At 42.8% G+C, this 12714-nt stretch overlaps 1 non-coding gene across 1 annotated transcript; it reads right to left on the bottom strand.

Annotated features, from left to right (window-relative positions):
* Positions 1-729: 729 nt before the first annotated feature.
* LOC127202429 (U6 spliceosomal RNA) lies at positions 730-831 on the bottom strand. Its single transcript, XR_007832309.1, has one exon. It is a non-coding gene; the product is annotated as a U6 spliceosomal RNA (small nuclear RNA).
* Between the last annotated feature and the right edge of the window lie 11883 nt (positions 832-12714).

Genomic DNA, 12714 nt, shown 5'->3' with positions numbered 1-12714 from the left:
AAAGCAAATATCACTTGAGAAAGTGTGCATAGGCATTAGGTATATCATTAAAAAACTATAAATCTTAGAAAATAAAATTTATGGGTTGAAAGTCACAGCAGAAAAAAAATGTAATATTACCATGACTTAAAAAATAGGCTAAGGAGATAAGAATGTCTCACACAAAATAAAATAGACAATAACAAAGCTGTAAACTAAAGGGAGGATAATAACTATGGAAGACAATCCCAGGAGATGCAACACACACAGGAGTCAGCATTCAGAAAGAGGGAATGAGAACAGATGCAACCCTCTGCCCCCACAAAAATATACAAAAAGAAACACTCAAAGAGAATCTCATAGTTCAGAAGCAAATTGCTTATGGTGGTGAGCTATTGCATTTTGAACAACGGGGGAAATGCAAAATGACCATTCAAGCAAAAAAACATAAGACATATATAAAGGAAAACAACACAGGCTGGTCTCAGCCATGGTCAGTTACAGAAGGGAGTAAACATCCGTGGAATTTTTTTTACAGTTTATTTTTATTTTACAGTTTTTAAAATTAATTCATTCATTTTACATCTCAATAGTCATCCCACCCCTTGTATCCTCCCATTCCTCCCTCCCTCTCACTTTTCCCCTATTCCCCTCCCCTATGACTGTGACTGAGGGGGACCTTTTCCCTCTGTATATGCTCATAGGGTATCAAGTCTCTTTTTGGTAGCCTGCTATCCTTCCTCTGAGTACAAAAATATGGAACGCTTCACGAATTTGCGTGTCATCTTTGTGCAGGGGCCATGCTAATCTTCTCTGTATCATTCCAGTTTTAGTATATGTGCTGCCGAATTCTAAGGGGAAAAAAAAAAAAAAAAAAAAAAACAACCAAAACCTGTAGCTGCTCTTTTGGAGATAAGTAGTAGATAGACAGTACTACCTATTAAAGGAATTCATCCCTGATGGGGTAGGTAGATCAGGGACAGTGATCTAAAGGGAGTGCATGGGGAAGGACTGCTGGGGAGCGTGGTGTTCATCTACACCTAGACTATAGCGGAGGACCTAGAATGAAATTGTTATACCCAGAGTTCAAATGTCACATAGAGGTTAACACAACAAAACAGTCGCACCATTCCTTCGTATCTCTGACTTTTTACATTCATGTGTTTGTTCTACGTGTGGGCATGGCTGTGGAAGTCAGGAAGACAGCTTATGTTTTGTCATACCTCTCCTCCTATCGTGTGGATCCTGAGAATTAAATTCTGTTCATCTGTCTTTTATAGCAAGCACTGTTATCTTTCCAGCCATATATATGCATTTTCTCAATACTGCCCATATTTGACACTCAAGGTCTCAAAAGTAACGAAACCCCAATGTTTAAAATTAGGTATTTTCCATGGGGTGCTGAGAAGAAGGTAAGTGGGTCAGAGAGGAGGACATCCTATTGGGACTTTATGTGAGAGAAGCATGGGAGAATGGGGAAACAGAAGGATTCAGAGGGTCCTGGAAACCTACAAGAAGAACATTAGGATGGGAAGATCTGGGTCCTGGGGTCCTGCTCAAACTATGGTACCAGCCAAGGAAAATATAGACAATAAGCTTCAAACCCCTACCCAGACCTAGCCAATGGACAGGACATTCTCCACCGTTGAGTGGAGAGGGAGGTCTGACTTTCATACAATCTCTGGTGCCCCATTTTTGATGATGTCCCCTTGATGGGGAGGCCTGGTGGCACTCAGAGGAAGAATAACAGGCCACCAAGAAGAGACTCGATGTCCTATGAGCATATACAGGGGAGGAGGTCCCCCTCAGTCACAGACATAGGAGAGGAGAGTAGGGGGGAAGTGGGAGGGAGGGAGGAATGGGAGGATACAAGGGATGGGCTAAGAATTGAGATGTAATATGAATAAATTAATAAAATATTAAAAATAAATAAATAAATAAACCAAATACAAATAGCCAAAACACTAAGAATGTAACATTTATATAATTCCTGATGTGTCAGGTTTCTTCTTGCTATAGGTAGTTTATTGTATATATATGTATATATATATATATGTAACAATATAATGTATATATAAAAATAAAAAGTATTAACTTAAAAAAAAGAAGTAAAAATAAAATTAGGTATTTTCTCAACTCAATATTTCAAAAATTAATTTGTTTCTTATTTAGCAATGACCAGAGGCCTGGGAAGATGGTCAGTCAATAAAATGCTTGAAACACAAACACAAAGACCTGAACTTGGGACCCCGGCACCCATGTATGAAATTGGGCACAGTGTTATCCACCTGTAATCCAAGTGCTGGAGATGTGGAGACAAGACAATCCCTGGGGCTTGCTAGCCATCCTGGCCTAAACAGAGAGCTCTGAATTTATGGAGCTAGTTGGTCTTATAAAATGGAGCCAGGTGCCATGGCGCATGCCTATAATCTCAGCACTTGGGACCAGAGGCAGGCAGAGCTCTGTGAGTTTAATTAAGGCCACCCTGGTCTACAAAATTAAGTCCAAGACAGCCAGGGTTATTACACAGAGAAACTCTGTCTCAAAAAACAAAAAACAAAAAAGTTTTTGATAAAATAAAATGGAGCACACTAGAAGAACACTGACATAGGTCTTTGGCCTCCTCAACCATTCACACACAGGAGAAGATGTGTGCAAGCACATACATGCACTCATTAATCAACTGACCATTTTCTTCATTTCATTTTGATGAGACTTTAAAGTTAAAACAGTATACTTGATATAGATGCTAGGTTAAATAGTATTTTTGGAATATTCCCAATAACCATTCCCTGTATTTTCTCTATATTTTGGCACAGAGAGATTAATAAAATGGTAATACAGTTGCCAGTGATGTTTATGTCATATGGTGTGATTTAGATTCTGTCTTCTTTACATTTTTCCTTGTAGCTTGATTTATTTATAAGTGGTATTGTTTTTATAAGCCCAGTAGACTTGTAATTTTTTTGAAAATATATAGAGAGTGTGAATGAAGCTTAATATTTGGTGCCTCTAACTGTTAAACTATGACATGCACCACTTCTTATCCCTGATACATACTGCCTACTGATTTCCAAGCTTAATGACCCTTGAGCATAGCACTAAGCTATTTTAACTCTACAGGACAAGGCTGGTAAAATGGCTCAGCAGGTAACAGCCCTTGCAGCCAAACCGATTACCTGAATTCCATCTCTATAGCCCTCACAGTACAGAAGATTCTCATACAAGTTGTTTTCTGATCACCACACACAAAGACATCATGAATTCAAAGTCTAAACAAATAATACAATTTCTACAATTTAATCTATAGAATACCCCTCCAAAGTCATCTAAGTACCTGCATTTTTGTCCAGGAACTGATGAATCTGTTCTCAAAAAGGTTGTATGAGTTAGAGACCACAGCTTATCTTCCTCTTTAGAAGAAGCCCTTGTCCATCATGCTGAGGGACAGTTAATACGCCTCCAATACTAAATAGTGCCACTTAGGTCACTAACAACTGTGGCAATTGGGAAGCCATTTTTCTGTGCATGCAACATCTCTGTATTGTTTGAAAATCTTTGAGAGCCCTGACACACCCCTACCCTTTCCAGGAAATAAGATGACAATTATTTTCTATTTAGTGTTTACCAGTGCCAAAGTTAACTGGCCAGACCTTCTCCATCAGTCTCAAATGACTAAATATGTGACTCAGAAGCATTATTGGTGCCCTGCAGACTAACATGAGGTTCACAAGCAGATACCATCTGAAAGCAAAATAAGGAGAAGTCAGGCAGACTAAAATGAGCTTCCTTAAGCAAGAATATTTCTAAAAGTAGATGTTGAAAGTAAAAAAAATCTTTAAAATCAAGAGATGAAATCTTTGAAATCACAACAAACACAGAACTACCAGCAACCAACAAAAACACAACCTAGGATAAGATCAAGTCACAAGATGGGATCAAGAAACTAAATCCAAGAGTTATCTGGGGAAAGGGCCATCATGTTCTGGATTAATGGGTGATCTGGAAGGGTCCAGATGACTGTGAGCAGCACCACCCCTGGACATGTAGTCCTAGGAAGTGTAAGACAGGCAGCTGACTACAAGGTTGAGAACAAGCCAATAAAAAACAACATACACACCTTCCCTTACAACCCTTAGCCAGAATTTTATCATGATACTAGTCTCTCTCTCTCTCTCTCTCTCTCTCTCTCTCTCTCTCTCTCTCTCTCTCTCTCTCTCTCCCTCCCTCCCTCCCCACTCTATCTATCTATCTTAGACACACACACACACACACACACACACACACACACACACACACTCCACTGATCAGAAAAACAAGAAAAAAAGAAACCCAGTATTAGTAAAAACCACTTGAACAAAATCACCAGTTACACAGGTAGCAAACAGCGACCACGATAAACGCCCTCTTTCCTCTAGTCATCTCTCTCCCACTTCAAACCCCATGTCCCAACCACACTTGTTGCTCTTTGGATGTGTATGAACTTCTACTGAACCAGACCATCCCTCTTCTCTGCTTTCTCTATTTTCCATCACCTCTGCCTGAAATGTCCCTCCCTCCAACTGTCAAACACAAATACCTACCCAAGCCCCCGCCCTCCACTGAAATGTCATTTCATCCCTGAAGCCTTTCTTGACCTCAGATAGTTACAGCAATGCCCCCTCTACAGGTGTAGGCCTGTCATTTTGGTTACAGTATCCCTCCTGCTGACAGATGCCTCGTTGTTTGTACTTTCATGGTTCCCATTAGACTAAGATCCCCAGTGAGCAACACTGCGTCCTATTTGACTTCCTATCCCCCAACTTCCCGGTGCACTGTCATGCATTTATAGGAACTTCATGAAAGCTTGATAAATTGAGTGAAAACTGAGTGAGCTGGACTGAATCTGGCAATGTGTAATATTTCCAACAGCTTCTGTAATGTAGCTGTCTGCCGTGAGGGAATCTTTAAAAGAATAAACATTGGAAGGCCCAGCAGGAACCATGCCCTAGGCTGCACTCCATAGATGATTCTAGAGGTGGGTAGAATCAGAGCCATCACAGAGCTCTGAGTCCTCACCTGGAGGACTGCTCATGCACCTAATAGGATCACTCTGGCTTTACACTGAAAATCCTGCATCTTAGGAAACCCTGCAGTAACAAGAAAAAAATGGGACAAATGTCACTGAACCCTCAAGGGTCCTGTCATGGCTTATTTGCTCACTAACCATTACAATTGGACCTCTCTTAAGAAGAGGGTCAGTCCCCACCACATGCTTAATGTCTGTGGACATGAGAGAGGATATTTGTTATCATCCACACTGAGGAAAAGGGATCAAGATAGCTCACCTGGGTTAAAGGTTTAGAAACTGTGGGTAGAAGAGAGCAAATTAGAGACCCTAAATGGTTGTCCAGGGAAGAGAATTACAAAACATTTCTTGTTTCTAAGGCAACAGCCTCACAGATTTATGCCAGAGCTCGGGAACCATTTCCCCCCAGAGCAGATGATTATATGCTCATTCATCTCCAGAGAAGCCCTTAAAAACCTCCTCTTTCTCAGAAAACCTATTTGGAAAAAAATACAGCCTTTAAGATGGAGGGTTACTAGGAACATTCCTGAATCCCCAGAGAAACGCCCATGGAGACTGCAAGGCCATTCTAACATTTGGCTACACTCCCACGTGGCTTCAGTTCAGTGGTTTCTCAGCAGCCACATGGTCTGTTGTTTTGAAAAGAAATTCTAAGGAAATATCCAAATGGTCATTTAAACTGTGGGGTCTCCTCGGAGCACTTCGAGCGAGACTGTAGGACAATACCATGAAATAGCACTGTGCAATTAGCTTTACTGGTGAACAAAAGGTGAGCCTGTAGGAATAAAGCTATACTCCTTAGGCAGTAAGCATCCTGGTCACTTCTGATGAGTAGTGCCCAATAATCACCTCTGTGGGAGTCCTTCCAGCTTAACAGAGGGGCCAGCTCTGCCCATGGTGAGAACTGACTCTCTCCTGGTACCTGCTGAGGAACCAGCATCTAGCCATTGGCCTCAGCTGTGACTTCATCCAATAATACTCTAACCCCAAACTCACTGATTCCTGTTGCTGGTTACACTCATTTTTATGAGTGTGTCTGGAGCAGACTGAAAAGGTATCCCATTTCCTTCTCCAGTTAGATCCCTCACGTTGTAAATATTTGAAGGCCAGGAGATTATGTCTTATTTTTCTTTGAGTCATTCTGCCATTGTTCAAATCCCAGCTCTGTCACTTACAGCTTAAACAGCTTTGGCAGGTTGCTTGAACTCACAATGCTTCCCCAAATTAAAGAGATAATAATGGTGCCAACCTTATCACGTTGTCACAAGGATTAAGTGAATTAATAGATGCCAAGGCTTAGACCACCTTCTGATACCTCACAAGTATCATAAAATATTTAGCTATTGTCATTCTTTACATTTCTCGGGTCCGCAGGATCTTTTTCACATATTAAACACTGCAAAATAAATAAATAAATAAATAAATAAGAAATAAAATAAAATTTTCTAGTGGCACTGAGGCTTTGACCCACAAACAAGACATAAATATTTATCAGTATATGCCCATTTCTGATTGGCTATTGCTGTTTTGCTGGCTTACTGAAGACAAGTCTCATTTCTCTTCAGCTGAGTGGATACATGGCCATAATCTTCCAAGGAGTTTAGGAAAGAGAAAAAAAAGAGACAAATGGGAACAGTTCCAATCTCTCCTGAAGTCTCCTAGTCCTGGTGGGTCCATTAAGTGGTAGCACTGTGAAAGTTCAGAGGAGAGGCAAACAGGCCTGGATGGGAATCTATGAAAGCCACACTAAGGAACTGCTATCTGAACTGAACCCTAAATTCCAAGGGACGAAGAGCATGAAGAACATTTCTAAAAGGAGAAACTGAGAAACTAAAAAGAAAGTTCTGTGCATTTGCCTGAAAATTTCATGATTTCCTTGTTTTTAATAGCTGGGTAATATTCCACTGTGTAAAAAAAAATGTACCTCGATTTCTTTATCCATTCTTTAGTTGAGAGACATCTAGATTGTTTCCAGATTCTGGCTATTACAAATAAAGGTGCTATGAATACAGTTGAGCAAGTGTCCTTGTTGTATGGTGAAGTATCTTTTGGGTATATACCCAGGAGTGGTATAGATGGATCTTGAGATAGAGCTATTCCCAGTTTTCTGGGATTGATTTCCCAGATTGATTTCCAAAGTAGTTGTACAAGTTTGCACTCCCACCATCAATAGAGGAGTGTTCTCCTTTCTCCACATCCTTGTCAGCTTGTGCTGTTACTTGAATTTTTTATCTTAGCCATTCCGACAGGTGTAAGATGGAATCTCAGAGTTTCTTTAATTTGCATTTCCCTGATGACTAAGGATGTTGAGCATCTCTGTGACAAGGTAGAGAGCCAGGACAAGGCAGGCTTCTGGGAGGGTATGATGGTTACTCAAGCTGAGATTCCTAGTAGCAGGGGTCATGGAGACTGAAGAGGAGATTCTCTAACTAGATTGAACTCCTAGTAAAGAGAGGGGAACATCAACCCTCCCACAAAAACTTTGACCCCAAATTTAACCTGCCTATAAGATGTGCAGGGATAAAGATAGAATAGGGATTGAGGCAATGTCCAACCAATGCTAGGCCCAACCTGAGACCCACCCCACGAGAGAAAGCCAACGCCTGACACTATTAACAGTATTCTGCTATGCTCGCAGATCTAGCATAGCTGTCCTATGAGAGGCTACACCCAGCAGTGGATCCAAACAGATGAGGAAACTCACAGCCAAACATTCAGGGAAGTGTAGAGAGTCTTTTGGAAAAGTAGGGGGCTGGATAGAAAGACCTAGAGGTGTCAGGAGCTCCACAAGAACACCATCAGAGCCAACTAACCAGGGCAGAGGGGAACTTGTGGAGACTGAAGCACCCACCAAGGACCATGCATGGACTGGATCTAGGTCCTCTACACAGATGTAGTATATGGGCAGCTCAGGCTTCTTGTGGGTCCCTAGTAAGGGAGCAGGGGCTGTCTCTGACATGGACTGTGTTGCCTGTTTTTCAATCACTCCCCATGATGGGACTGCCTTGCCAGGCCTCGGGGCAAGAGGGCATGCTCAGTCCTGATGAAACTTGATGAGCTGGGGTCCAGAGCTCCCATTTCCTGAGGAATAGGGGAGAGGGGAGAGAGAAAGAAGGAGAGAAGGTGGGACCAGGAGGAGAAGAGGAAGGGGGCTATAATCAGGATGTAAGGTGAAACAATAAATTAATTAATTAGTTAAAAAAAAGAGAATGTTCTGGAAGTACTGAGCAACTCCTGTGGGCACGGGCCATAGAGGGATTCTGTTTTACTCCATTCCTGCCCATTTAAAGCTCCAAGGTTGTCAGGATGGCTCAGATTAACCACAAGGTCAGGTCAAGAAAGAACTGGCTTTTTTTTTTCCAGTTCCTGCCAGGCTTTTGTGGCTTCACAACCCAGAGTATCAACTAAGTAGCTTTTAAGGACCTTAGAGTCCACCTAAATTTGGGTAGAATACAGAGACTTGCCAGTGGCAACGCTATACCTCCATTCCTTTGTCTTATTTATTTATTTATTTATTTATTTATTTATTTATTTATTTATTTATTCATTCATTCATTTTTCATTTTACATCCTGGTTATAGCTCCCTCCCTCCTCTTCTCCCAGTCCCACCCTCCCTCCCCCTGTATCCCCTATTTCTCAGAAAAAGGGAGGCCCTCACCCACCTACCCACCCCAGTCCATCAAGTCGAATCAAGACTAAGAAAGTCCTCTTCCGCTGTGGCCTGTCAAGGCAATCCCATCATAGGGAGTGATCAAAAAGCAAGCAACAGAGTCCATGTAGAGAGAGCCCCGCTCTCCTTATTAGTGGACCCAAACAAAGGCTGAGCTGCCCATTGGTTACATCTATGTAGAGGACCTAGGTCTGGTTCATACATGGTCCTTGGTTGGTGCTTCAAACTCCACAAGCCCCTCTGGGCCTTGGTTATTGGCTTTGTTGGTCTTCTTGCAGAGCTCTTGTCACCTCTAGGTCCTTTTATCCTTCCCTGCACTTTTCTACTAGATTCCCTATGCTTAACCCAATGTTTGGCTGTAAGTCTCAGCATCTGTTTCAAACTGCTGCTGGGTGGAGCCTCTCAGAGGACAACTCTGATAGGCTCTGGTCAGCAAGCCTAGCAGATATCCTTAAAACTGTCAGGGCTTGGCTCTCTTCTATGGAGTGGGTCTTGGGTTGGGCCAGGTATTAGCTAAACATTCCCTCAATCTCTGCTGTATCTGTTCTATATTTATTACTGCATGTCTTGTAGGCATGGTGAGCTTCGGATCAAAGGTTTTGTAGGTGGGTTGGTGTTATCTCTCCCTCCACTAGGAGTCTTGTCTAGTTAGAGAGCGTCCTCTTCAGTCTCCACGGCCCCTGCTACTAGGAGTCTCAGCTATAGCTCCCCTCATATCCTCTCAGAGGCCTATTGTGACTTAGGTCTCCAGCTTGTCACAGAGAAGCCCCCACCCACAGTTTCTGTTTTCTTTGCAGGCCTTCTGTCCTCCCACCTCTGTTTTCCTCAGGTAGGACCTTATCTCTCTCTGTGCTCCCTCTCCTATCTTGTTCTCTCTCTTCAGCCACTGCCACTGTTTATTCTATTTCCCCTTCTGAGTGAGGTTTAAGCATTCTACTTGTTGTTTATTTTCTTTGGGCCCGTGTATTGTAGTATGTTTATCCTGAACTAAATGGTTAAAATCCACATAAAAGTAAGTACATGCCATGTGTGTCTTTCTTGATCTAGGGTTACCTCATTCAGGATGATTTTTTTTTCTTTTTCCATCCATTTGCCTGCAAATTTTATTGTTTTTAATTGTTGAGCAGTATTCCATTGTGTAAATGTACCATAGTTGCTTTATCCATTCTTTGGTTGAAGGGCATCTAAATTATTTCCAGATTCTGGCCATTATAAATAAAGCTGCTATGAACATAGTCAAGCAAATGCCTTTGTTGTATGGTAGAGCATCTTTTGGGTGTATGTCCAGGAGTGGTATACCTGGGTCTTGAGGTGTCATTATTCCCAATTTTCTGAAAAAGTGCCAGATTGATTTCCAAAGTGGTTGTACATATTTGCACTCCTGCCAGCAGTGGAGGCATGTTCCCCTTTCTTGCCAGCATGTGCTGTCACTTGAGCTTTTTTGTTTGTTTGTTTTGTTTTGTTTTGTTTTGTTTATGGTTTTTTGAGTCAGGGTTTCTCTGTGTAGCCTTGACTGTCCCGGACTCACTTTGTAGACCAGGCTGGCCTCGAACTCACAGCGATCCGCCTGCCTCTGCCTCCCGAGTGCTGGGATTAAAGGCATGCGCCACCACGCCCGGCTTTGAGGTTTTTATCTTAGCCATTCTGACGGGTATAACATGGAATCTCAGAGTTGTTTTTTATTTGCATTTAAGTGCTTCTCAGCCATTTTAGATTCCTCTGCTGAGAATTCTCTGTTTAGCTCTGTGCCTTACTTTTCAATTAAGTTATGTTATTTGTTGGTGTTTTGTTTTTGTTTTGTTTTGTTTTGTTTTGTTTTGTTTTGACTTCTTGGTATATTTTGGATTTTAGCCTTTTTTCAGATTAGGATACGTGAAGATCTTTTCCCAATTTGTAGATTGCCATTTTGTTCTATTGACATTCTCCTTTGCCTTACAGATGCTTTTCAGTTTCTAGAGGTCCCATTTATTAATCATTGCTTTTAGGGCCTGAGCTATTGGTGTTCTGCTCAGGAAGCTGTCTCTTGTGCCAATGAGTTCAAGACTCTTATCCACTTTCTCATCTAATAGATTTAGTGTATCTGGTTTTATATTGAGGTCTTTGATGTACTTGGACTTGAGTTTTGTCCAGGGTTATATACCTCCATTCTAAGCAAAATCTTAGTGGGTATCTGAATAAGATGAAAAATCATCCGTGTGTTATTAACAAGGTCCAGCCATCCACAATTTGGAGGAGATGGTACAGTGGCTTCTCACAGAGAGATGGAGATAGGGCTTAAAATTTCCATGCCTCATATACCAATGTGGAGTTCTTCATGAAAACAAAACCAGATATGATTAATATGGCCACTCAGAGGATAGCTGTCCTGAGGGACTTTTATTTGTTTCCCTGAGTCCACCTTCCATAACCTGTGATTAAAATATTGTTCTCTGTCCTGTCAATCAGTGACCATTTAGGCCACATCATTATGGTGACAATAATGTGATCATAGATGTATTGATAGCATGATGTTTACATGGGCTTTAACTTAGCAAAATAAAAAGGAAATCTTACAGACTGAAAGAAAGTACCTCTGCCAAAGCCAGCATGGATTCCCAAAGATAAACAGTACGTTAAAATAAATAAATAAATAAATAAATAAATAAATAAATACAGGCCAGGCCTGGCTGCAGACCCATCATTCCAGTTGCCTGGGAGGCAAGAGGACACGAGATCAAGTCCAGCCTGAGAAATTTAGTGAGAGCTCATATCTCAAAACAGTAGGCAAGGGGCGGGGGGGGGGGGGGGCTAGGAATATAGTTAAATAATAGAATTCTTGTCTGGTACACAGAACCCAGACTTGTCTCCAGCATCACAAAACAGATTGATTGATTGATTGATTGATTGATTAGTTGATTGATTGATTGAAACTAAATGTCAATGAGGAAGTGTTACTCTAAAGAATATTGAAAAAATATTTTGTATAGGCTTTACTTAACTTCTAATAAGGAAAAACCCGCTTTTTTTAGACAATCAAAAACATGAACTTGAGGATCCAAGATGGCGGCGAGCAGTGTGGACCGCGTTTGGAGGCTCCAGTGAACAATTCAGGGAATTGCACAGATTTCTGAGCCAGGAACACCGAGGTCCAAACATCACGGCAGCAGGAGTGCTCCACGGTTCGGAGGGACCAGGGTGCGGAGGACCTGCGTGCCCCTGCACACGGGAGGAGTGTGGTTTTTCTCTGATCAGAGCAGCAGCAGCAGAGGCAGCAGCACCAGCGGCACCAGCAGCGGCGGCTGAGGTTTGCAGCTCATAGCCTTTCGGTGGAGGCGATTGGTGTGGTGGCTGGCGGGAATTGCTGCGGGAGAGGGGACTCGGGGCAGGATTTGGGTCGCGTGGAGCCTTTAGACCCAGACTGGACTCGGCGGACAGTTCGGCCCCAGAGTCCCGGGTATTGGCCCGGCCCAGCAAACAATTCTGCCGGAGGCACTAACTCAGCGTGGCCATAGCTCCCCTGCTGTGGCGCAGGCTTAGTTGAGCACGCTGCTCCACACTAGGCACCACCTCAGCTCAGCGGCAGCTCCCCTGCGGTGACACAGTCCGGGCGGAGCACTTGTTCCACCACTGGCGCTAACTCAGAGCAGCCGCAGTTCTCCTGCTGTGGCACAGGCTGGACAGAGCTCTCGGTTCCACCAGCTCTAAGACTCTGGTTGGACACAGTGTGCAGTTTGAATCCAGAATTCCTGGCTGAGATTGGTGGTCAGTTCGGGCCCTGAGTCAATAACTGACCACAGCACGCACTTTGGGCCATAAGGCCCTAGTGGAGCTTGGTGCATAGTCCCAGCCCAAAAATTCTGGCTGGACCCTGTGTGCATTTTGGGCCCAAAATCCCTAGCTGAGCTTGGCAGACGGTTCAGGCCCTGAGAATCTAGCTGAGTTCTGCCCGTGGTTCGGTCCCAGTGCTCCTGGCTGGACTTGGCAGGGAACACAGAAGGCTGTGGATACCTTGGCCTG

Source organism: Acomys russatus, chromosome 18, assembly GCF_903995435.1.
Source record: "Acomys russatus chromosome 18, mAcoRus1.1, whole genome shotgun sequence".
Lineage (NCBI taxonomy): Eukaryota > Metazoa > Chordata > Mammalia > Rodentia > Muridae > Acomys > Acomys russatus.
Note: the sequence above shows the minus strand (reverse complement) of the source record. Positions and strands in the feature narration are given on the sequence as shown.